Below are 26691 nucleotides of genomic sequence, written 5' to 3'. Positions count from 1 at the left end.
TCAACACCCTCCATTGGATTTAAACAATATGTACAGTTTCATAATATTCAAAATGTCCAGTATACAATCCAAATTAACTCAATATATGAAAAAACAGGAAAATCTTAATTTACATGGGAAAAGAAAACAAATAGATGTCACTACCAAGGTGACACACATGTTGAAATTGTCTGACAAAGACTTTAAAGCAGCTACTATAAAAAATGTACCAACAAGCAACTGCAAGCACAGTTGAAATAACTGGAGAGCTAGAACGTTTTGGTAAAGAAACAGAAGATTGAAAGAAGAACCAAGCAGAAATTTTAGGACTGAAAAAAATATAATAACCAAAGTAAAAAAAAAAAAAAATACTATGTGGGCTTAATAGAAAAATGGAAATGACAGAGGACAGATTCAATGAACTTGAAAATAGATCAATAGAAATTATCCAATCTGAAAAACACAGAGGAACATTGTGTTTTTTTAATGAACAGAGCTTCAGGGACCTATGAGATAATATCAGAAGATCTAATATTTATGTCATCAGAAGCCCAGAATAAAAGGAAAGAGCATAATGCAGACAAAATATTTGAAAAAATAATGGGTGAAAACTTCCTAAATTTGATGTAATACAGAAAGTGCAGTGAATCCCAAATACAATAAATTCATGTCCAGACGTATTATGGTCAAACTTCCGAAAACTAAACACAAAGAAAATATCTTGAAAACATCCAGAGAAAAATAATGCATTATTTATACAAGAACAATGATTTTAGTTCCTGTGTATTTCTCACCAGAAACCACGGAGGCCAGAAGAAAGTGGAACAACATTTATAGAATACTCCACTCAGCAATAGCAGAATACACATTGTTTTCAAATGTCCACAGATACACATATCGTGGACCATTAAAAAATCCTCAACAAATTTAAAAGAATTGAATTCCAGAAAATGAATCTTCAGATTTAAATGGTTGCACTGGTGAATTCTACCAAACATTTGAAAAAGAAATAACATCAATTCTACACAATCTTTTCCAGAGAACATAAGAAAAGGAAACACCTCCAAGTCATTTTATAAAGCCAGCATCACTCTCATACCATAACCAAACAAAGACTGAACAAGAAAGATAACCACAGAATAAACCACAAATGCAAAAATCCTTAACAAAGTATCAGCAAGTCAAATCCAGCAATATATAAAAAGTATGACCCATCACAACAAATGCAAAGCTGGTTTAATATATGAAAATCAGTCAATGTATCCACCATATTTTAACACTCTAAAGAAGAAAAGCCACATGATCATATAAATTGATGTAGAGAAGACATGTGACAAAATCCAGTATCCATTCATGATAAAAACTCTAAGCAACCTAGGAACAGAAGAGAACTTCCTCAGCCTGATAAAAGACATCTACAACCCACAGCTAACATCACACTGAAGAGTGAAAGACTGAATACTTTCCTCCTAAGGTAAGGAACAACACAGGAAGTCCATCTCACCTCCTCTATTCAAAATTGTACTGGCATTCTTAGTCGGAACAATAAGGCAAGAACAAGAACAAAAATGCATACACACTGGAAAGGAAGAAATAAAACTCTCTCTTTTGATATATGGCATGATTGTCTGCCTAGAAAATCCCATGTAATCTACAATAAATCTCCTAAGACAAATAAGTGAGTCTGGCAAGGATGCAGGATACAAAGTCAACACACCAAAATCAATTATATTTATACCACTAATGAACAAGTAGAAACTGAAATTTTTTAAAATACCATTTATATTAGCTCCAAAAGATAAAATATTTAGGTATAAATCTAAACAAACACATGCAGAATTTGTATGCTGAAAATTACAAAATGATGAAAGAAGACCTTTATAAATCGAGTCACCTCACGTTTGTGGATTTGAAGACACCATATTATTAAGATGCCAGTTCTCCCCCAAAATGATCTATAGGTTTAACTCAATCTTAATCAAAGTCTTTGCAGGATTTTTGGTAGATACAGATAACCTAATTCTAAAATTTATATGGAAGGCAAAGGCACTGAAATAGTCAAGGCAATTTTCAAAACTAAGAATAAAGTTGAAGTAATCCCACCACCCCATTTTAAGTCTTACTATAAAGTTATGGTATCCAAACAGTGTAATATTGGAAAAAGGATAGACATATAGATTAATAGAACAGAATAGACAGTGCAGAAATAGATTCATGCAAATATAGCAAATATGGCCAGTTCATATTCAGAGCTATTTAACAAAGGAATAGCCTTTTCAACAAACGGTACAGAGCAATTGGTCATCCATAAGCAAAGGAAAGAAAGAAAAAAGAAGAACCTCAACCAAAACATTACCCCTTATGTAAAAATTAACTGAAATGAATGTCAGACCTAAATATAGATGCAAAATTATAAAACTTTCAGAGAAAAACAGGAGAAAATTTATGACAAACATTTCCTATGGTGAAGGCAAAAAATTGGCAAAAATTCGTAGATATAATAGAAAAAAATTAATAAATTGGACCCAATCAGAATTAAGAAGATTTACTCTTTGAAAGACACTGTTAAAAGAAAGAAAGACAAAGTATAGACTGGGAGAAAATATTTGCAAATCACATATTCAGCGATGACCTTTTATCCAAAATACACAAAGAAATCTCAAAACTCAACAGTAAGAAAATAACCCAGTCTTTAGAAAATGAGCAAGAGATTTGAGCACTTCACAAAAGAGTATATACAGAAGGCAGTTAAGCACCTGATAAGATATACAATATCATTAGCCATTAGGGAAACACAAATTAAAACTATGATGAGATACTATAACATATCTATTAGAATGTCCAAAACAATTACTGACAATACTAAGGGTTGACAAGCATGCAGAGCAACCGGAACTCTCATACATCACTGGTGGGAATGTAAAACAGTACCCCTGCTCTGGAAAGCAGTTGGCAGTTTATTACAAAGGTACACATACACTTACTGTATGATCCCATATTCTCACTTTTAGTTATTTCCCCTGAGTTACAAAAACTTATACCCGCCCACACACACACAACAGTACATGAATGATCACAGCAGCTTTATGTATAATAAATAAAACCTGAAACAACCCAAACACCTTGCAATGGGTGAGAAGATAATGTTACATTCATATGATGGAATACTACCCAGTGATAAAAAGAAATAAATTAATGATACAACAACTTGGATGATCTCAAAGGCATTATGCTAAATGAAAGAAGCTATTCTCAAAAGGTTACATATTGTATGATTCTATTTTTATGATATTGTCAAAAAGACAAAACTGTAGTGATTGACAATAGATCAGTGGCTAGGGATTAGGGGGAGGGAGAAAGTATGACTACAAAATGAAAGCACAAGGGAGTTTTTTGGTGTGATGAAACTGTTCTGTATCCTGTTGTGGTGATGGTTACCTGAAGGTAGACATATGTTAAAATTCTACTGCACACCTACTGACTGTACATTCTACTGACTCTATGCCCCCCAAAAAGTTAGTTTTACCATATGTTAACTTAAAAATAAAAAGATCTTAAATACTGGTAAAATGCTTCTAGTCTTAGTACTAAGTCCTATGAGAAATTTCTCCCATCCTAATGAATGTAGTGTAATGAATACCAAATACCTATGTAATCATTTATTCATTTGTTTATTCATTCACTAAACAAATACTGAACACTTACTATTTTTCTAGACACTCTACCACTCACCAGATTTAGCAGTAAGTAACAGAAGACCTTAGTTTGAGACATCTAATGCAGGCTGACAGCACAATCACAAAACCCAATTTGTAAAAGCAATCCTACATGAGCCAAAATGATACAATCCAGGTACTCAACTATCCTGCTCTGACTTAAATTTAACATAGATTTTAGAAAGCATACAGGAATAAATGGGTCACAACATGTAAGTATTAGTTCTCTAAACGGAGCTTTTAATGAACAGTAAGTGGCAGAGAGTTTGAGATAATACTCAATAAGTACCTAAAGTGCAATATTTTATCTTTTCAGTTAAATCCAGAGCCACTTGTCTTCTGAGTCAGCCCAGCTGGGGGTGGAACTTCCATTCTTTTACAGAAGCTGAGAAGTCTGATAATTGCTTCAGTCCTAATAGAAAGACACACTGCCTCAGCCCAGAGAGGCTGGAGGAGGCACAGATGGGAAAGGTCATGAAAAATCTCCATAAGGGACTCATAGAAAGTGTAACCATGAACCATGTAAATTTCTGATATATCCTACAGAACGTACTGTATCAAATGATTAACTATAAACCAATATTGAGGGAATTGACCACCAAAAATTATTATTTGGGTTTTAATATAGTTACTTTTTAGCTCTTTCATGAGTTAAAAGAGAAGACCACTTGCTGTAAACTGAATTAGGTGTTCCCAGAATTCATATGCTGGAGCCCTAACCCCCATTGTGATGGTATTTGGAGATGGGCCTTTGGAAGATAATTAGGTTTAGATGAGGTCATGAGGGTGGGACCTCCATGATGGGATTAGTGCCCTTAGAAGAAGAGACCAGAGAGCTTGTGCTCATTCACATTCTCCCTCCCTCCCTCTCTCTCTCAATGTCTCTCTCTCTCTCTATCTCTCTCTACCCCACCAGCCCCAATGTGAGGACACAGCAAGAAGGAAGTCAGGACAAGTGTTCTCACCAGAATTTCACTGTGTTGGCATGTTAATCTTAGACTTTCAGTCTCCAGAACTGAGAAATAAATTTCTGTTGTTTGAGCTACCTGGTCTATGGTATTTTGTTATGTCAACCTGAGCAGACTGACATACCACTCCTAAGTCATGATAATAGTGAAAATAATTATAATTGCTAAAATATATTGAGTGCTTAATATATGACATATTATCTCACTCAATCCTCACAACATCCCTGTGAATTTGGTACTATCATCATCCATTTCACAAATAGCTAAACACCTTTTCCAAAGTTACACAGCTAGTAATAGTAGCTGGACTACTAAAAATAGATTCAAGGCATAGCTCTAGTTTACCCACTGCAAACTGGTGTAAGAACTATCCAAAATCTTTACTACTGACCTTGCATAAAGTGCAAATTCTAAATAACTGTCAACAACTGGGTGGGACTGGTGTCTATGGAGATCATATTAATAATCCATGAACTATTCCTATCAACGACAACCACAATTAACCTTCTATTACTCCCAGAAGATTTCTCCAAGGTAATAAAGTGTATAACTAAAGACGTTAATGAAATACACTATGCTTAAATCTTTCCTCTTGTTGAATAACTAAACTTTGTCAATGGCCTCCAGCCAATATCTACCAGGAGAAACACCTCTGTATTTAAACATTAGACTTATTGCTCATTGTAATAAGGGAGACACACACCATGGAGAGCCATGGGATGTCTCAGTAAGAGGATATTAGAAAGAACTTACTACAGTTATCAGGCTTGGGTTAGGCGACTTTGGAGAAGTTTCAGGATGTGAAGCAATGCTTTCAGGAAACAGGAGAAATTCTAGAACCATATGTTATAGACAAGAAGGGGAGTGTAGAGTGAGGCTAAAGCTGTGATCAGGAAAGAAGCAGCAGTCACTCATATTACACAAGATTGGGGAATGTGTGGTATTTTGTGGTTTGCACATAACCCTGTTCTGTTTGTGTGTAGACAAGATTACAGAGTGGTCTCCTTTTTTGCCTCACTTCATCTCATGGTCACAGAGTGGCCTTGCCTGATGCTGGTACTTTGTGAGATAGACAACAACAAGGCCTTGCTGTGAGTTTCTCAAGGGCAGCTCCTAGAAACACCAACACCCAGCTGATAGTGTCAGGCCAGTTCTTAGGTATCAAAGGCTACTTTCCCCTTTCTCAGCTTAAACCTTTCCTTCTCTTCTCATAAAATATAGGCTAGGAGAAGGAAGTCTGCAGTATGCCAATTAGGTAATTGGCATTGAGCTGCTTTTCAGATGGAACAGCTAAGAAACTAATTAGCCTATAATTTTAAGGAAATAGTGCTGTCCTTTAACAAAAATGAGTTAGATCACTCCCTGAGTCAACAAGCTATATATTATGTAGCAGTGGGTGTCCTTTCAAAAATAACAAAATCCCTTTTAGCCTTCTTCCTTGTCCTTGAGATTATAAAACCATTTTTCATTTTATTCAAATGCATTGAAATGTTTTCTTAGTGTCCATCAATTCTTTCCAAGGCAAAAAGGGAAAGAGGTCACGGAGGCTAAGGGAGCAGTTAGATTTTAGTAGAGGGGCTTTCCCAGTGGTAAATACAAGTAGCTTGCTCCAATAGAAAGAGTGCGGGTTTTGGAGTTAGATTGTATTTGTCCAAACATCAACTCCACCACTTTGCATACATGACCTTGAGCTTGTTGCTTTAACTTTCTGTAGAATAGAAATATTATTTACATCTGCCATCATAGGTTAAAAATAACTGAGATAAAAAATAAGAAAACACTCTGTAATCTCTCAAAGCATTCTAAATACTAGTCAATATTATTATTACATATATAAATATTGTGATATTAATTAAAAGTTCATCAATAATGTCTTAGAAATAAGGATACTGATATAAAAAATAAACTGATCGTGTTAGGCAATCCCTGCAAATTAGACAAAGGATGTTTTTGAGTTCTAAAAATCCTCTAAAATTCCAAGCAAGTTTACATAAGATGTTTACCTCCAGAAAGTTAAAAAGATTCTCCAAGAGTCATGGCACCTACTATCTAGCTGGCTCAAAGCCAGCAATGTAAAATAAATGACACAGTATCACATTGATTTATTATTTCACCTTATAAAAAATATTCCAGTCCTCAGGATTCTGAAGGCATGTAATTTTCAAAGAAGAATAAATAGTGAGACTAAGTTGAAATTAAAGGCACAGAAAATGGTTAGATTCTGAGACAGAGGGTTGGACAAACAGTTCAATCAATATGCCTGTATAAACAGGGAGCTGAACTTAGGAGTCTCTCCCTGGTTTTGCAAAACTCTTAAGGATGGAAAGAAACAACTCAAGGAATAAACAATAGATTTGAAGGAACACGTGATGAGCAAGGTCGAAATGGGATTCGTTGGGCTTTGCAGAGGAGCCAAAAAGAGAACATGTGGAAATTGGTGGAGCTTGGGACAAGAGATTCCACTGTGAAGAGACTGAAGATTGAAGCCAAGTCAGGATGCAGAGATGGCCCAGCCAGAAGTCCAGGCCATTGCTAACAACCAGACACACCATGGGTGCAGAAACAGAGCCCATAAGCCACCCAGTCTCCACTCACGTGAGTGGTGCTTGTACCAAAGAACTAGTTATCCTCCCCACTGGAGTTCAGAGAGGACCTCTCCTTGACAGCCGCTAGAATCGATCAATAGCTATTGACCAGCCAGCATGAGCAACATCCGTCAGAGCCCCAAGTCTCTGCTTGGTCTTTATCAACCTCACTTCTATGTAAAATCCCCTTGTCCCAAGAAACTCATAAGCCCAGATCTGTATGGGGCTGGGAAGTGTGACATCTGGTGAAGTGGTCAAGGTGCAACAGAAAGCACACATATTAGCTGAAACTGAACATATCCAGCTTAAGAGCCCCCTCTCCAAGCAAATGTGTACGTAAAACTAGTGAGAGAAAAGATAGAATCCCTATTGTCCTCCAATTTACTGAGCCCCTTGATGAAGAAGTCAAGAGTTTTATCATTTAAAAAGAGCATAATGGAGTGGGCTTTCGATCACCTTTGGTTGATAATTAATTTTTATGGACAGATACATGCATGATTGACTGTCCCGTGTTGATTCTACCACTCTTCATTGTGCATCAGCAGTGCAGTGTTGGGGATTGACCCTACTCCAGAGTTTGTACTAAGCAGTCTTTGCCAATAATGGAAATTTCTTCACTCACACAAGCATCAAGAAGCCAGGCGTAGGCCAACAAATCATGGCATTTCCCCGGAAACAGACATCAGTTCAGGAATAGGCATGTGACTCAAATCAGGTCAATGAGACATCAGGGGCCAATTTCCAGAGAGAGAGAGTTACAGGAGGAAATTCCTTCTCTCTTTTCTGCTGAAATGGCTGAAAAAGCAGGTAGCATCATTTGCTACTAGCAGTTCCTCTATGATTGTCAGGGATCCAGCTTTAGCATGAAGTCTACACTGTGAACAGCAGATGAAATGGAAAGAATCTGGATCCTTTATGACACCCTGAGCTGCCGGCTCAATCAAACCTGAGGCCTGCCCTGCTTCTGTTAAATGACCCTATATATTTCCTCAACATTTAAGCCAATGAAGTCAAGTTTCTGTCACTCTTGACCAAAAGCAAATTAACTGATACATATGGCTCCGATGCTGGTTTAAGGGAATATCATATTTTGAGGTTCTAGAGACCAAGCCACTTCCTATACATAGAGCCAATTTCCACCTAGAAATGTGTCCTGCTCTGGCATTCTTTTAGGGTAAAGGCTTGTCACTCAGGTTAAAAACCAAAAAATTGGAAGGGCTCAGGAAAGGATCGGAGTTAAAACACCCTTTCGTGACTTTGTAGCAAAGAGACAAAGTGAATAAAGGCATTTTTTTCTGGAAGCAAGGCATGAAATGCAATCGGGAAGCCAGAAAATGAGGAATTCGACTAAAGGTGCTCTTTTAGGAATGAAGCTAAGGTTAGCCATAGCAGGAAAATCCTAATATTATTAGGTTGGCCAAAAAGTTCGTTCGGGTTTGGCATAAGATAGTACCAAAAACCCGAACGAACTTTTTCACCAAATATATATATATATCTATATATATATATCTATATATATATATATATATATATATATATATAGATATATATATATATATACACACATATATGCTGGCTGTAATTTTCTGCTTATAATTTCTGTATTTTATAACTTTGCTTGCCCTTAGTATTTAAAAAAGTCCTTTTTGAAAGCTCTAGTCTGTCTGCTGTTCTGTGAGAAAATCAAAGTCCTTTTAAGGGATTGAGTGTATCCCTAATGGTACAAGGAATCAGAGCGAGAGGACGCTGAGATAAAACAGACCAGTTAGGGCACTTGATGCTGACTCCTCCCCTTTGGAGATTCTCTTCCAGGGCTTGACCCAAGAGGTCCTAGGCTTTATTTTGCTGATGAACATCACGTCCCCTGCATCGTGGTGACCTTGTGGCTGTGTTGGATTATAAATGGACCAAACACAGCATCTCGGCTGAGCAATCACATTGGTGACAGACACATAGTCCTGTGTAGTGTTTCCTCACCTTAGAAATGTTCACTGTCCAGGGTGCTCATAAAAGCCTCAGGCACCACCAACACCCCGTGTGCAGTAGGAACCCACTTCCTTCCAAGTGGCACATGCAGCCTGAAAACTGAAGTTTCCCCGAATCAGTACCAGCACACCACTTTACAGACGTTAAGACCCTGCCCATCCATTTTAGAGCACCTTGCAGATTCTCATTTCAACAGAAAATCAATATATGGAAAGTAATTCATGTATCAGCGCAGTCAGCAGTGCACAAAAGCAGAGACTAGTAAAGTAAGGTTTTTTTTTTTTTTTTTTACTATTTGGAGTAAAACAATAAGTTATGGCAATTTTTTCTCCCAATCACTCAGCAAAAGAAAATACAGTTTTAGTACATCCACCTTTACTGGATGGTTATAGATCTATTTGACTTTAATGCCTTTCTTGGAGTAATTTTAATCTGTTATATGAATGCACCAGGCTTACTTACTAAAAAAAGCTTTAGAATCATTTCACTGGGAACACAACGAAGTTCCTGAAAGAAAACAGACCTAAGAAACAAAATACCATACAAATTCTGAACAATGTAATTAATGTTTTTTAATTCAGTTGCATTTTTCTGCATGTCCCCAAGCAATTGCACACATTATCAGTTGCTTCTTGTGCAATTTTAATTCAGAGTGATGAAAATATTTTTGAATTCTAAATATATTTTAAAAAAACCATTAGATTACTGTCTTGCTTTTGCAATTTATTTGAATCCCACATATGTGCATTATTTTTTTAAATTGTGCCATAGTATAAAATATCTTTGGTTTTTGCCCTTAAGTTTTACTCCATGGTTCTATGATTTATTGTTTTGAAGTTAGAAATCACTCAAGAGAGACACAACAGCACTCTTCTTAGAATGTCCCAGCTATGAACTCTATTTGAATGTTATCAATATTATATAATATTTTTGAGTTCTTTAAAAAAATAGAAAGTCTAAAACATCAAAAGGGAATCTCTTAGATATGTACCACATGCCACCTCTTTGTTTAAAAATGGAAAGCTAGTCTCTGGAGCAGGAATTTGTGGTGACACTGGATCTATGCTTCCGGTTACTGTTATTTTCAATATTGCTCAGAAATTTGGTTCATAGGGCACTAAAGTATAGGACACCATGAGACACACTTTCAGCACAGCAAGCAGTTATAGGGTTTCACCATGCAACTTGCAATAGCCTTACTGTGCAATGAGAAATACATTTCCACCCACCGTGCTGAAATTGTTGCCAGTAGGACCGCACTCAGAATACAGTATAACTGAAAACAGTAAAATACACCATCTGTGGTTGGGCAGGTAAAGCACAAAGACAGTAGAGGATCTGAGAGATCAGTTAATTTGGACAAGGGAGACTACCTAAGTGAGCTCATTTAAATTCTAAGATGGATCTAGGAACTAGTCTCCTTATTGGTCAAATTAATCATATAATTGTCAGATATTGTTTGTGATCGTAGGTAGTTCTGTTTGCATAAGGTGCAAATGAATGTGATTCAGATACCTGGTTTTTCTGATTTACTAACATTACTAAGATGGTCTGTGAACAGTGAATGAGGTAGTTTACTTTCCTCAGACTTCTCAAACCATTCATTATATGAAAACTAACAAACCCAGCCAACAGTCATTAGTCACATCTCATTCCTTGAGAAATGTTCAGATTTGATGAATGTATTCATGCATCTATGTATTCTTCCCACAAACATGTAGTGGGACCTTCTGAACAAGGCACTGTGCTGGGAACTGTGGGTCATCGTGGGAAGAGGCAGGCACTGAGCCTGCTGTCCTGTGGCTGTCCACTGGAGCAGGAAGAACATAAACCAGGTGCCTATTTATTTCACTCTATTTCTATAGGAATTAAAGCATTACCTTCAGAGCCAGGTTTACTTGGAGCACAGTCTGAGCTCAAACGGCAAACATCCACCACTTGTGTGCCTTTGCCGAGTCAATTTCTCTGACTATTTGTTCTCTCATATGTCAAAAGGGAAGAGTAATACCTACCTTGCAGAGATTTTTTTAGGAATCAGATAATCTTGTAAAATGCCAAGGAAAGTGCTCAAATGACTATTCTTATTCAAATGATGACAACCACAATGATGAGGATGTGATAGTGACAAGTTGTAAATGAGCAAGGAAGTTGAGTAGAATTTTAAACAACTAGAGTTGACCACTGCCTTCTATCTATGGCTTGAAATCAATATTCTAGCACTAAACACCAATGGAAATATATCCCATCTTAAAGCCTACCCTTTAGGAATTCATACTTTAAATTAAGATCTTGTGCCCTATTTAAATACAAAGACAGGGAAGAAAGAACATGCATAGATATTTTCAGTCATTAACATCTTAGGATGAATTATTTTATTATATCTTAAGTGGAGAACCTGCTGCACAAGGTTTTCAGTTATGGGTAAGAGGAAGGGTGGGTCCAGAGAACAGGGCATTGTTATCATATATACATGGGACCTACCCAGTCAGGAGTATGAAGACCCAGCATATGTAGCCAAAGAGGGGAAATAGAGAAGGAGAAACAGCAACAAGTGGGAAGATGGGAAATTTTTAAATAATTGGTAACACATGACAAGGACTATTCTAAAAACCTTGCATGCACATCTCACACGGTGTGTCGGGGAGGGAGAAATTTTCTTTTACTTTCCTAGGTTCTTCTGGCTGGTCTAAGAATTAAATTGACATGACACAGATTAACAGGAGAAAATCAAACAAAAGTTTAATACCATGTATGCATGGGAGAGACCCAGGAAACCTGAGTAATTTGCCAAAAAGGCCAAAACCCTCACCTCAAATACCATCTTCAACTAAAGACAAAAGAGGATGCTGGGGGTAGCGCTTTGGAACCTCAAAAGGGAGGAAGGCAATTCACATGAAGATGGAAAAGACTATGTTTGGTAAATAAATGTGTGCTGGGTCATGCAGAGACAACAGGACACAGAGCGGACCCTGGTCTCTAGCATTTCCCCCACTGCACCTAGCCCACACTCTGTAGCTATCTCAGCAAAGCTCTATTCCAGGAACAGGCCCTCCATACAAATTCTTTTAGACAGCTATGGGAAAGGTCAAAGTTTCTTCCTGGGCCTTGAATTTTTTCCACTCCAAATAATCCGCATGCCAAGGAGGCATTTAGGGGTTGCAAGCTTTGCTCCCCTACAGATGTTTACAAACAGTCTTATTAGGTAAGCACTAGTCCTACTCCCAGTTTACAGCTGAGAAATTTGAAACAAAGAGCTGTCAGATAACTTCCCCAATAGGCACAGGTAATGTGAACAGCAAAGCCAAGATTCACACTCTAGCAGCCTGACTCCAGAGCCCTTTTATTTTTTAAATTTTTATTGGAGTATAGTTGCTTTACAATGTTGTGTTAGTTTCTGCTGTACAGCAAAGTGAATCAGTTATATGTATACATATATCCACTCTTTTTTTAGATTTCCTTCCCATTTAGGTCACCACAGAGCACAACTACTGTCCTACACAGGCTGATTCAGGTCTTTAGTCACATGACTAATTTGAACTTGCATGATGAACTTGCATGGTGACATTTAGCAAATGTATTAGTAGTTAGGGTTCTCCTGAAATGCAGAACTAATGGGATGGATATATATATATGTATATACATATACATATATATATATATATATATTTATAGGATTTATTATGAGTCCTTGGCTCATGCAATTATAGAGGCTGAGAAGTCCCAAGACATGCCTGCCATCTGCAAGTTGGAGATTCAGGAAAGCCAGTGGTATAGTTCCAATTCAAACTTGAAGGCCTGAGAACCAGGGGAGCCAATGGTGTAAGTCCTAGTCTGAGTCTGAAGACCTGAGAACCAGAAGACCAATGTCTAAAGGCAGAAGAGGATGGAGGTCCCAGCTATAGCAGAGAGCAAATTCGCCCTTCCTCTGCCTTTCTGTTCTACTCAGACACTCAGTGAATTGAATGATGCCCCCCTGCACTGGGGAGGGCCATCTACTTTACTCAGTCTACTGATTCAAATGTTAATCTCTTCCTAAAATGCCTGCATAGATACTCCAGAAATAATGTTTTACCACCTAGCTGGGTTTATCCCTTAGCCAAGGCAAGTTGACACATAAAATTAACCATCACAGCCAAGATTCTCTAAGTTCTTTGTATGTATAAGTCCACCCTCTAAATCAATGAGAAGACTCATTTTTACACTGAGAACTTCGTGAGGGTGCAACACAAAGGGTGGTAAAATAGAAATAAGACCAAGGGATTCTGTGTCCTAATATTTTTATGAAGAACATCTAAAGACAGTACAATATATGATGACACATAAGTGAGGCATTTTGGAAGCTCTTCATAAGGAAGGGACAATTGCTTACCTTTGAGCACAGCTGTCAGAGTGCAGTAAAGAGAGCTTCTCTGAGATGAGCCCAGACATTGATACTTAACAAAACAAGGCTCCCAAGTCTATCCACTTTGTAATAAATGAAGTAGGAACACTACAACCTACCAATTTATTTTCTGGCAGTAAATGCAGCTTGGGGTTGTATTTGACATTGGAGGTCCAAACCTCAGCAAGAATTTCTATGGTGCAGAAATTTGGGAACATGGGCAGAGGGAGAAGGAACAGGGAGCATGTGAAATTTCTTGGCTAAAATCAGGAACATCTTGTGGTGTGGGAATTGAATCTTTTCTCCCTATTATAATAGTTCTCAGGGGCTTTCCTGAGTTAAAAGTAAAATGAATTCTCACCCTGAAGACCAGTATGTCCTTTTTAATTTCTGGCTTTAGCTTGGGACAACTTATGTCTTATTACTAATGTTCCTCTTTGCCTTATAGTAAGTTCAAGTGGCAGAAATGGGATGCTAGCTCCCCTATTGAGGAATATTGGGGAATGAAGGACAGGATCAAAGGGTGGGAGAGGTCTTTTCCCTCCCCACGGACCAACATTGTCTTTTAATTTCTATCAGTGTTATGACTTTGGAGGAGGGTATAGAATCAAGAAGAAAGAATGAGGAAGCTGGCACTTGCAAAATGACTTCCAGACCTATTAAAACATCAAAGCCAAAATATTCCCCCCAGGAATGAACTTCAGATGATAGTTTAAGAGAAGACATACCAAGGAATATTTTATTTCATATTCACAAAGCCTAATCTTCCCATCTCCACAGTATTCTCTGTTTTTATGTGTTTTAACAGCTTGTAACGTCTTCAAATAAAAAGAGTAAAAATGTAAGCATGTGGCTAAACTATATGTATACACAATTCTTAATCATTCAGTATCACTCTAGTCTTATCCAATACGGACAGGATAAAAGTTGAAGTCGTCATGCTGAAATAGAGAAAGAGTGCTTTTACCGGATTGCTCTTTACAGAGATCTTTTTTTATTTTTACAAAAATGTTTCCAACCACTGGAACACAAAAAGGTACACAAATACATAAAAGCATGAAAGGGGCTATGAACCTATTGTTAAGAGGAAATCTGCTTGTAGAAAAGCACACATGTCCTTTTAAGTGTACAGCTCTGCATGAATCTCTTTCATATAGAAAGAGCACAGTGATGCAGTAAAGAATCAAGCCTGACTTTAATCAACTTCTTAGTGCACAGTAAAGTTAATAGGATATGCAGTTTTGTGCTCTTAGTAACCTTATGAACGCTTTCCTGGAGTTTTTACATTAGAAAAGCCAGTGTTATCAAACACTGGAACTTTGGTAAGAGATTTTGCTACTTGAAGCCTGCTGATGCTGTCACGGGAATGGGGGAATGAATTTCCCTTCTCTGTCAATATCGCCTTGAGAACAAGAGCTGAAGGGTTTAAATGGACCCTCTCCAGGGATCCACTTGTGCCCTCTGCAGCTGGCAGTGGTAGGCGCCCATATAGGTCCCTTATTCTAAGGTTTGTAGAAAACATAAAAGCCAAGTTGCAGGAATACTCATGGTATAATATATTTGGTGTTATTGTCCCTAGATAGACACACACTGGTCAGACCGTGTGTACTGATGTTTCATGCAGGAAATATGGTGACCATATGTTCAGATTTCTATGTTTCACTAGTTCTATTTCCTCCCCCCCACTTTCTTTAGCAGTTTATGGTTTCTTTTCATTGACAAATTGCCAACTGTTAATTTATAAAACAGACTAAGTGTAAAGTAACCACAGTGAGGAAACCAAAATGAAGAAGACTAAAGCAAAGAAATAATTATATCAAAATATCTCCCAACAGGGACTTCCCTGGCAGTCCAGTGGTTAAGACTTTGCCTTCCAATGCATGGGGTGTGGGTTCCATCCCTGGTTGGGGAGCTAAGATCCCACATGCCTCATGGCCAGAAAACCAAAACATAAAACAGAAGCAGTATTGTAACAAATTCAATAAAGACTTTAAAAATGGTCCACATCCAAAAAAAAAAAAATCTTAAAAAAAGTATCTCCCATCGCAGAGGTATGATCTATCTTGGACCTTCATGATGTGAGCCCCTAGAACACTCAAGGGGAATGAGAACGACTCAGAGGTGACCAGACTACTACGATGTTCTACCTTTTATGTTTGTTTGGTGAGGGTGGGAGGAGACTCATTCAATTTTCAAACAAGCCAGGCTCCTAAAAGAAGTACAAAGGAACTGATAATTTATTGAGCATTTTTAGAGAATACACTTTCTTACTCTGGCTTTATCAAAATAAAATGTCTTAAATTAGAAAACCTCAGGAAACTCCCAAATCCGCCCTAGTATCTAAGTGTCTAAACAGAATGTCACAAAGCTAGTAAGCAAGGATCTTTCCTTTGAGCTTCTTTCCCCCTCCTTCAACTCCTTAGACACAGCTCCCCCCAAGACTGCCCTTCTGTTAAGTCTGACATCAGCTAGAGGCACCCACAAAGGCCAGGTCACTGCCCTAATGGAGGATTATAGATTCTCTGTTCACGATCAAATACTTGCTTATTCTGACTCACTAAAACATCATTTATTTGCCTAAATCCCACCCCCTTAACCTGAGTAAAGACTTGATCTTATAGTAAAAAAGATAGAGCACTTTCCATATCCTAAGGAATTATCTCCTTGCCTCTAGCTTTCCTACCTAAGCATGTGTGCTTGAAAGAAGATGAACGGAGTGAGGAAATGGAATAGAATTCGCAGAAGTAACCTTTGGCAGCTGTGCTTGGAATAGTGCAGGAGAGGTGCTATAGCGGTGCTACTCACTAGTAACTCATCAATTCTCAGAGTAGAGGGATGGAGGAGAAACCACCCTCCCTGCTTCCCGGCTACTTTCTATCCTTACTCCCTCTCCAGGCTCACAAGGTGCTTTGATGACTGGATTGGCTTCCCAAGGGGCTTGATGATTGGGGTAGCGCCCTGAGTGGGGGACATAAGCACTGGAAAGGGATGTTCCCCTTTCCCAGGCTTAATTTCTTCTTCTAGTCGCCATGACAGGCTGATGGTGCTTTGGTTGCTGTCAGTCCATTTCTGAGAGTCTCTTGGTCTCTAGAAATACTGGTAATGCCAAGGTCCTGGATCTGCAGGGATGAAGATCAGATCTGACCTCAGTATCTTCACCAAGGCCAGGTTACCCTAAAGAAGAGAAGCCTATTGATGAAGAGTCAGTCAATCAGTGATACACTTTGGCCTCACAGAACATTTCTGTTCGAAGGTCAACAAACTATACTCAATCAACCTCTTTTAATCATTTCTTTCCCAGGTTTATCCTTTCTTCCTTTGACCCTCTATGCTACTCACCATTCCCCTAACATGCCAAGAACATTCATATCGCTATCCTTTCCTGAAATTGTTCTTTCTGTCTAAAATTCTTTATGACTAACTCTACCCAAAATGTCAGGGGAAGAGAGCTTTTGAGGATAATTCTGATGGTGCCTAATTTAGATGGATGGAAGGATAGCGGTGCCATTAAGTGAACTGAGATGCAGACACAGGGTGAAGGGAGAGAAGGGGATATTGGAGATGAATTTTGGGACCTGTTGTCTTTAGAGTACCTATGAAACGTTCCAGAAGAGAGAGATGTAGCATATATTTCAGGCAGAGATTGGGCATGGAAATAATACATGAGAATCATCAAAACAAAGTGGTGATAGATGAAGAGATTTCCAGAGGAAGGGTAGTAGAGTGGGAAAATAAACAAGAAGAATGAGGATACTGCCTTGGTAAGTGTATGAATATAGACCACACAAAAAAAGTAAACACTATAATAAAATCCACAAAAAAGGAAGAAAGCAGATAACTAGGAGAACCAGAAGACTTCATGGCCACAGAATCCAAGGGAGGATTGAAAGAGGAAGATTACCAGTGTCGAGTACTATCAAGATGCCAAGCAACAGGAGAACTAAAGAAAAGTCATTTGATATGGTAATTAAGAGATCATGTAAACCTTGAGTGGGAGGCAGCCTGGGTAACTCTGGAGTGGGACTGCCCGGGTTTGCATCCTAGCTGCATCTTTTGCTCGCTCTGTGATGTTGGGCAGGTTATTTATTCTCTCTCTGCCTCAGCTTCCACATCTATTAAATGGAGATAAGGACAGCACCTACTTCAGAGAGTGGACATGAAAATCACATGAGTTAACGTATTTAAAGCACTGAGACCACTGCCTGATGCAAGCTTTATGGGAATGTTTGCTGCTACAATTTATTATTATAAGATTCCAAGGAATCAGAGAGCAAAACATATATAGCACAATAAAATAATCTTTGAAGAAGCATGGCAATAAATTGAAGGGGCAAATAGGGCAACATCTTAAGTAACAGAAAGATGAGTACAGGCACTTTTCCTTTTGATTCCCCCCCTACAACAATACAAAGAGTAGGAGAAAAGAATATGAAATTCATGGAGAGTTACAGTATAAATACTAGTAACATGGAAACCAAAGTCAAGTACTGGAAAACTCCACGAAAGTCCTTATGGGCACTCCTACGCTGACTTTCTTTAAAACATGGAGTCAACACTTTCCTTTCTGATTTACTTAAGGTCTATTTTTATTTCTGCCAACTCTGCAATTGTATACCTTGGTTAATTAAGTATTTATCAAGTTTAATGCTTAGCCTCATTGTCCCTAACATGGTTTCAAGAAGTAAATGTTGTTTTAAAATAAATTTATTAATAAATTAATCACTCTTTTCAAAGAAATATTACAGAACAACTAATCTAAACAACACATATCATTCCTTTAAGTAAGAACAAATTATACGTCCCCAAATAATTTTGCCTTAACTCTGGCCATCAATCTTCTCATGATTAGTAAAGAAAATGGTTCTTCTAATTATATAAATCCTTACATCTATGAGTAAAAAGTGGGAAATAAAGTAAGAATTTATTATAAAGAATGCTTTTGTAAATTGAAAAATGACTATTATGTTTTAGTTCTCCTAGCATTTGACAGCATTCTGCTGATACAGTATTTCGTTGTATTCTTATTCCTTATCCTTACAAAGGCTTCCATTCACATCAAAAGTATGTTGAAGGCCCCGACCTTGACCATGAAAGTTCTCTTTGTCTTCATGGTTACAGCTGGTGAACCTTAACTAGCCACCTGTTACCAATTATTTTAATTAGCATCGTAGAATATTTTGGCCTGTTCAATAGAAGCTTTTGAGTACGGTTTGGTTGGAATTTTTTGTTTTGTTCCTTTTCTTTTCTTTTCTTTTTTTTTTTGGAAGCAAGAGAAACTAAGGTAACAGGAAACGATTTTTAACTTACAAGTAAATTAATGAGTCACATTTGGAAAACAAAACAACCAGGATTTTCACAAGCAAGTTACCAACTGACCAAATCATTACCAGCATAGAGCCAGCAGGTATGTTAGGTGCTGTAAGTTATGGTTTGCCAAGTTATCTGCATCATGCTCCGCCAATCACTCTATCAAAGAACCTTAGTCCCACAGTGGGCTCCCCTTGTAAAGGGTATTTTTCATCAACAGTGAGGAGCAGAAGTGAACATTCACCTGACTGCACAGGTATTAAGGATGGGAAGGAGGACTTCCAGTGGTAGGAAAACTACATCCAAGAAAAATCCCAGCAGTCAATTCTGCCAAGGGAGAGCAAAACCAGGAGTCTGGGAGGATCCCTAGTAAAGATCTCAAGCATACAACTTCCTTTAGACACATCACTTTCAACCCATACATTTCTCTTGTTATCTAGAACAGTAGAGTTTGTTCATAACTTGACATTTTCTATCATTTTATGACTATTAAATTTGCAAATTACAATGGATTTCTCATATGGGCAACCTAATTACTGGACTAAAAAAAGAAAACCTTAAGAACGTGTGTCCTCCTTAGAAAGAAATTCCTGTTCTTCTGTGGCTCATTATATATGGTTATGGACTATTTTCCAAAAATGTTTATGTTTCAGGTTTTATTTCCCCAGAATTATGCTGCATGTGACACCAAGCCCTGTGTGGTCTTAAGGAGAAGCTGCCCCATGGTTGCCCTGGTGAGGGGTAACCCCAGCTGCTGCCTGCATATCCTGGTTTGGGGATATGCAAACCTGATTCTGGCTATGTGTACTGGCCACAGACCTGAAAGGGTCATCTACCTTCTAAGAGACTGCTGTGCCTCACTGCAGGATGTTTAATTCTACGGATAAATTGACTTTAAAATGCTGATTAAGCCAATTCCAGAAAATTAAAAACTAGCATTGGTTTAGATTAGATTGAGCATCAATAGAAAACACCCTGCTGCCCAGGATCACTGGCAAACTTGCCAACTGATGTGATTTTGTTGCGGGGGTGGGGGGAGGGTAGTCATCCTGACTGCTGCTCACCAGTTGTCTGACTAGTTGACACGCATGTGTAGAGTTTCCTCCTTGCTCTTCAAGCCTGTGACTCCTAACTCCACAATTAGACACACCAAGAACTTTGAAGGACACTTCATAAACCATATCCTATTCTCCATCAACTACCAGGGTTGATCTAAGCGTCACTTTTGGGTTAGTGTTTACTGCCATTTTTTATTGTCTTTCATTCCATGACCCAGCTGATGAGTCAGTAGAAATCTCACAAATAAATACTTTAACACTGGAATGTCTGTTGCCAAATTCAGCAAAGAATATTGAACAACTGCTTAATGTTTCCTACAGTAAGCTGTCACACAACAATCATTTTAAAAAGGTAAGAGGGAAAAGAGGACTGCCGAGTGAAATTCTGTTCCTTGATGCAGAAGAGACACTAATAACTTACCAGAAAAGTGTTCAATTCATACACAAGTAACTCAAATTCCTTTAAATAAATACACATGTCAAATTTGTTACTTTTTTATCTTAACGATGATAGCCTGGAAATAACCTTTCGAATCAAGAAACACCAGCAATTTGAAGTATGCCAACTAAATCCAGATTTCTGACTAAATTTATTATTAGGACTTATTACCAGACTACAGCAAATAGCAATATATGTTTTACATTAATGAGATATTAAGAAAACATTTTACGTGTGCATTGTTATGATGTATCATATTCAACCATAAATGTGGCATCAAAAAGCTTCATAGTCAATATATATCATAACAAAAAATTCCATCCCATCATCAAATCTCTAGTACTTATATTAACCTTCCTAGTTCAAGTATGCCTGTGTTCTCAATGAAAGAGAAGTTGATAAAATGGACTAATATATAATATTTTAAGTGTTTCTCCTATCTTTTAAAGAAATGTATTTTGGCTAAAGCTATTCCTCTGTCAAACTCATTACCTATATTGAATTTTACTACAGGATTCGTTCCTATTTGACTTATAGAGATGCTAAAATTTGGACAATATCTTCATGAAGTCCATAAAGGAAAAAAAACTATGTAACTGATGTTAATCTTCATGATATAAATAAAGGCAGCCATAATCATTATGACCTATAAATAGCCATGGAAGATGACTAGGATACCTATCAGTAAGCTTTCTCATTAATGACATCAATATGTTTTATCTACTATAAATGTAGAGAAAACAAAGATAGGTCCTTGATCACTGAGGGGCTGATACCCCATTGAGAATACAAAATAAAATATGCCTTGATTGTACAACAAAAATAACAGAAGACAAGGAGTGTTCTTTCATATAATTCTAGCCTTGGCCCTTCCTCGATATGATTTTAGCCTAATACTTAATCTTGGCCAGATTCATATTCTGAAAATGGGGAGATTAGAATAAATTCTTGCTTAGAGCACTCATAGCTCTAAAATGTCAATGAGTTCAGGTTAAACAAAAACATAAATACCTTAACAAGGCAGTTTATGCTAAGCGTTGAATAACTACAGGTTATCAGGTACCAAGGAGGTTCAGAGTAGGTATCAGTCACTGCAGCCTGGCCAGGGGAAGACACACAGAAGCATTGCAGAGAGGCTAGGTTTGAATGATTGCAGCTGGTTGGGGCCACTCAGAACCAGAACTGGTCTACTGAGGTGAGGTGGTGCAGAGTCTCGGAGCAGATTCTGGGGACCAAGGGCAAGGCCAGCTGAGCAGAAACAAGTTACTTGAGGCTGAATCATCAGCCCTTAAACCTAATTTGGCCATGGTCAGGCTATGTCCAGGTGCTGGGATCAGGCTTACTGTGCTGAGGGGACCAATTACACCAGCCGAGGGGAAAGAAGAATTACAGAAGCTGAGACCAAGCAGTTCTTAAGAGGTTGTTTCCTTCACATTATGTTGACTTCATAAGTTACTGGTGCATAATTTTAAACCAGATATAAACAAAAAGCCAAATTCTATTTCACAATAGAGCATATAACTTTCACTTTCTGTTGAAACAGTTACACTGGATTCTTCTTATTAAGTAAAGGATAAAAATACATCGTCCAGGGAAAATAGTGATATAGAAATTAGAGGATCTGAGGAAATAGGCATGTATGTATTCCTTTTCCAAGCCCAAATAATACCCTGAGAAGCTGAGAATATGAATATCAGTTTCAATCCAAGGATTCTGCATTTATAGATTTCATCAGGATTTCTGGGTCTCTAACCATATCAGGTCAGCTCCCACATGCCCAAGCTCCTGCCCAAGGATGAGGGTTGAAGATTTCCATGCTGCTTGCTCAACCCAGCCCCTCAGTTAATCAGCAAGCCCTGCCATGTACAGGAGCTTTAGTCCCACCCCTAGTCTGGCTGCCCTGTGGATGTTATCCAGTTTGTCCCACGTGAGCCCTTGAAGATCTCTTTGCTCTCAAGCTGCCAGCTTATGTCTGAGCCCTACCATGTGTGCCCCATTCATGTGATAGGACTTCTCTTGTTCCTATTTGTTCCTTGAGTTCCCCCACTGACTCTTAAATTTTGTCCTAATTCCAACCTGCTTGTCTGGGGCCACGATTAACTAATCTGTGGCAATTCCGTATTTCTAGGAACGCTGATATAAAAGACCAGAAGTTTCCAATTAAAACGTCTCCATTGCTTACAGGGATGGCTGCTGTCGATATATTTATTCTGGCACTCCCAGGAAGCCCCTTTAGCAGGGCTCAATGGTGGCTTCAGCTGCCCTTTAACAGCACAGCAAATTCTTGAATTGTCCCTTAACTTCCAGAAACTTCCGGGGTCTGTTTCCCCTGCTAGACACAGTCTGTCCCCCAAATCTGATTGTCAGCAGCTCTTGTAGGGAAGGGGAAATTAACTGTTATTTAAGAATTGTTCTAGATCCCAGTGTGGCTCTCTTAGCATAAACTCTAGAGATGAGTTCATAGCACTCTGTACTGTGCTAGGTTTTTTTTACTGCTATATAAAAATTACCATAAATTTAGTGACTTAAAACAATACCCATTTATTTCGTAGTTCTGTAGGTCAGAAGTCTAGGTGGACTCAGCTAAGTTTTCATGGGGCCAAAATCAAGATGTTGACTGACTCTTATCTGAAGGCTCAGGAGAAGAATCCACTTTCAAAACCATTCAGGTTGCTGGCAGAACTCTCATGTCCTTGCAGCTCTATGTCTGAGACTCCTTTCCTTGGTGACTACCAACCAGAGTCCACCCACAGATCCAGAGGGTGCCCACATTCCTTAATTCATGGCCCTCTCCATCTTCAAGCCAGCAACGACACATCAAATCCTACTCATGCTTCAGATCTCTCTCAATTCTTGTTCTGCCACCAGGCAGAGAAATTTCTCTGCTTTTAAAGGCTCATGTGATTATATTAGGCCCACCTAGATACTCTCCCTTTTCTAAGGTCAGCTATGCCTTATGTTATGGGTTCAATTGTATCCCCCCAAAAAGATATGTTCAAGTCCTACCCCCAGGACCCCACAATGTGACTTTATTTGGAAATAGGGTCTTTAAAGAGGTAATCAAGTAAAAATGAGGTCATTAAGGTGGACCCTCATCCAATATAATGGTATCTTTATAAAAAGGGGAAATTTAGACATAGAGACTGGCAGAGAAGGAAAATGATATGAAGACACATGGGGAAAATGTCATGTAAAGACAAAGGTAGAGACTGACTGAGGCAAATGTAAGTGAACACCAAGGATTATCCACCCCCATCAGAAGCTAGGAAGAGGCAAGGAAGTATTCTATCCAGAGTCTCAGAGCGAGCATGGTCCTGACAATACCTTGATTTCAGATATCTGCTCCTTGAACTGTGAGGCAATACATTTTTGTTGTTTTAAGCCATCTAATTTGTGGTGCTTTGTTACAGTGGTCCTAGCAAACTGATATACCATATAACATAACACAGTCAAGGAAATGTAGCTCATCACATTCACAGGTTCCAGGGATTAAGAGGTGTATAATGCTGAAGACCCATAAAAGAAGTTCTGCCTACCATACTTACTCTATAGCCCATTAATAATCTGAGATTTAATCAGAAGATTATAAAGTTCTTCCCCTTTGCCACATCTTATCACCACACCAACAGGGCTCTAGTATAAAACAGTGGATTACAGTTGGAAAAGCTTCAAGACACAGTCTCTTTTTGAGAAGGATTAATTAGGAAATCCCAAAGTCAAGAAGGGAAACAAAAACAAGGACATTGGAGGAATTTGAAGCCTCTAGCGCCTATAGCTACAGCAAACATTAAACACAGCCCAACTCCTAGCCAGACTAACATAAATTTTCACATGACATATCCATTTACCTTAGTTCCTATTACCTGATACAACATGTCCAGCTTTCTACAAAAAATTACAGGGCATATGAAAAGCAAAGATAAAAAACAATCTGAAGAGACAAAGCCATCGAGACCTAGGTATGACATAGATGTTAAAATTATCAGATAGGGAATTTAAAATAACTACATGTTAAGGACTCTATCCTTTTTCTGTTAGAATAAGTAGGCAACATGCAAGGACAGATAGATAATGTAAGTAAAGGGGTGGAAACTCTAAAAGAATCAAAGGAAATGCTATAAGCCACAACTGCTGTAACAGAAATGAAGGATTGTTTCAATGTGTTCATCACTGCACTGGATAGGACCAGTGAAAGAAAAGAAAAAAAGAATAGAGTATGCAGGAACAGTGGGGCAATATAGAAAAGTATAATATATACATAATTGGAATACTAGAAAGAGAAGAAAGAGAGAAAGGAGCAGAAGAAACATTAGAAGTAACAAATATATTGGTATAAATATTCTTGTATATGTCTCTTGGTGCACAAGCACATGCATTTCTGTTGGAGTGGCAACTTTGGAAGATAATGCCAAACTTTGTCCCAAGGTTTGTTGTATTAATTTACAGCCTCACCAATTATATGGGCATTCTGGTTGCTCCACATCCTCACCAACACTTTATTATATCCTTTCTGATGGTTGTCTAATGGTATTCATTGTGGTTTTACTTTACATTTGACTTATTGCCAAAGCAGTTGAGCACTTTCCATGTTATTGGCCATTTGTACATCCTCTTTGGGAAGTGCTTGGTCAAGACTTCTGGCTTCTATTTCATTGCCTGTCTTTAGCTTATTGATTTGTGAGAGTTATTTATACATTCTGGATGTAAATAGATTTTCAGTCTACTTCTTGTTCATCCTTACTGTGATTTTGTACCCTTGGTCTTATGTAGCTGTCAAAAGCCCTGCTGTATTTTTCAACCTCTCTGCTACCTCTTTCAGAATCAGCAGATATCCTTAGAGAAAAACTGACCCAAATGCTGGGCTTACTTCTCTGGACCTCATTTTTTTTTCCCAGATCTTGCTTCTGTAATTTTTTACTGCCTTACTAGCTCACCAATGCTTTCTAGCAGGTTTTTTTAGTTTATTTTTTCCACCTTTTAAAGCTATTTTCAATATTAGAGTTATACTGAATTACCTCATCAGCCTTTACCAGAAGTTGAAGTCCCAGGCAGATGAAACATACAGTCACTCTTTTTAATCTCTTTCCTCTCAGTTATGAAGAGTGTCAGAGTATATTTGTGGCTTGGCCTGCAGACATAGAGTAGTGAACTTGACTCTAGTATTTTACCTTCTTTTATATTAGGCTACAGTCTTCTTTTATACACAGTACTTAGCACTTTAGCAACATTTTTCAATTTACCTTCTAAACACTAAGTGATTATTTAACTACTTAATTTAGGGATTCTAGTGCTTATCCATGTAACCCTTGCCTAACCAGAAGTCTGATTTTCATTCATTCATACATCTATTCAAATATTTATTGATGACTTGTATGTACCAAACATTGTTCTGCCTAGAAGATAGAGACAAAATGAATGCTTGAATAAATCAGAAAATTGACAGAGGAATAAAAATGACTACATATTAACAAATGATACACAAAGAATTAACATAGATTTATGTGAGAGAGTAAAGAAGAATCACACTTTACAATTGGAATCATAAAAGTCTTGACTGAAGAGTTGATGTTAAAACTGAGATCTGAATGATGGGAAGGAGCACAGCATGAGGATCAGAGAGAAGAGCATTCCAGGTAAAGGGATGATTTTGGGCAAAATTCCTGAAGCCAGAACAACTTGGCTTATACAAAGAATAGAACAAAGGCCAGCATGGCTGGAGTATAATGAGTGAAAGGTAAAGTGGTATAAATGAGCTAAGAGTCACAAACTGGAACCAGATCATGGTAGACTTTGTCAGCCAGTATAGGAAGTTTAAATTTCATTCTCATTGTGATAAGAAGTTTTTGGAAAGACTTAAATGAGTTTGGGAAGGGAGAGGTGACAGGATCTAAGTTACATTTTTGAAACTATTTCTCTGGCTGCTGTGTGGAAATTACACTGTGTAGGAGTATATTAATTAATGTTAAATAAAGAAATGCTTTAAAAATCACTTAGGGTCTTTTAAACAGAGGACATTTAGTACTAGGAACTGGGTACACAGCTGATAGAAAAGCTAAGAATTCAAACAGGGTATGATGAAGCAATGTGAGATTCACCATAGCCACTGCTACTTCAGGGAGTGAAGGAACCAAGGAAAGAGGTAGTATGAGCAGGGTCCAGATGCTGCAGTCATCCAACTGACAGTAGCATGGAAAGGCTTTCCAGTAGAGTTAGGTGGAACTATCTGGCAGGAGCTGAAGCCACAGAGAAAAATGTGTAAGAGACATCACAAA

The sequence above is a fragment of the Eubalaena glacialis genome, chromosome 16, assembly GCF_028564815.1.
Source record: "Eubalaena glacialis isolate mEubGla1 chromosome 16, mEubGla1.1.hap2.+ XY, whole genome shotgun sequence".
NCBI classification, from domain to species: Eukaryota; Metazoa; Chordata; class Mammalia; order Artiodactyla; family Balaenidae; genus Eubalaena; species Eubalaena glacialis.
The sequence above is the reverse complement of the archived record's forward strand: the minus strand, read 5'-3'. Positions refer to the sequence as shown.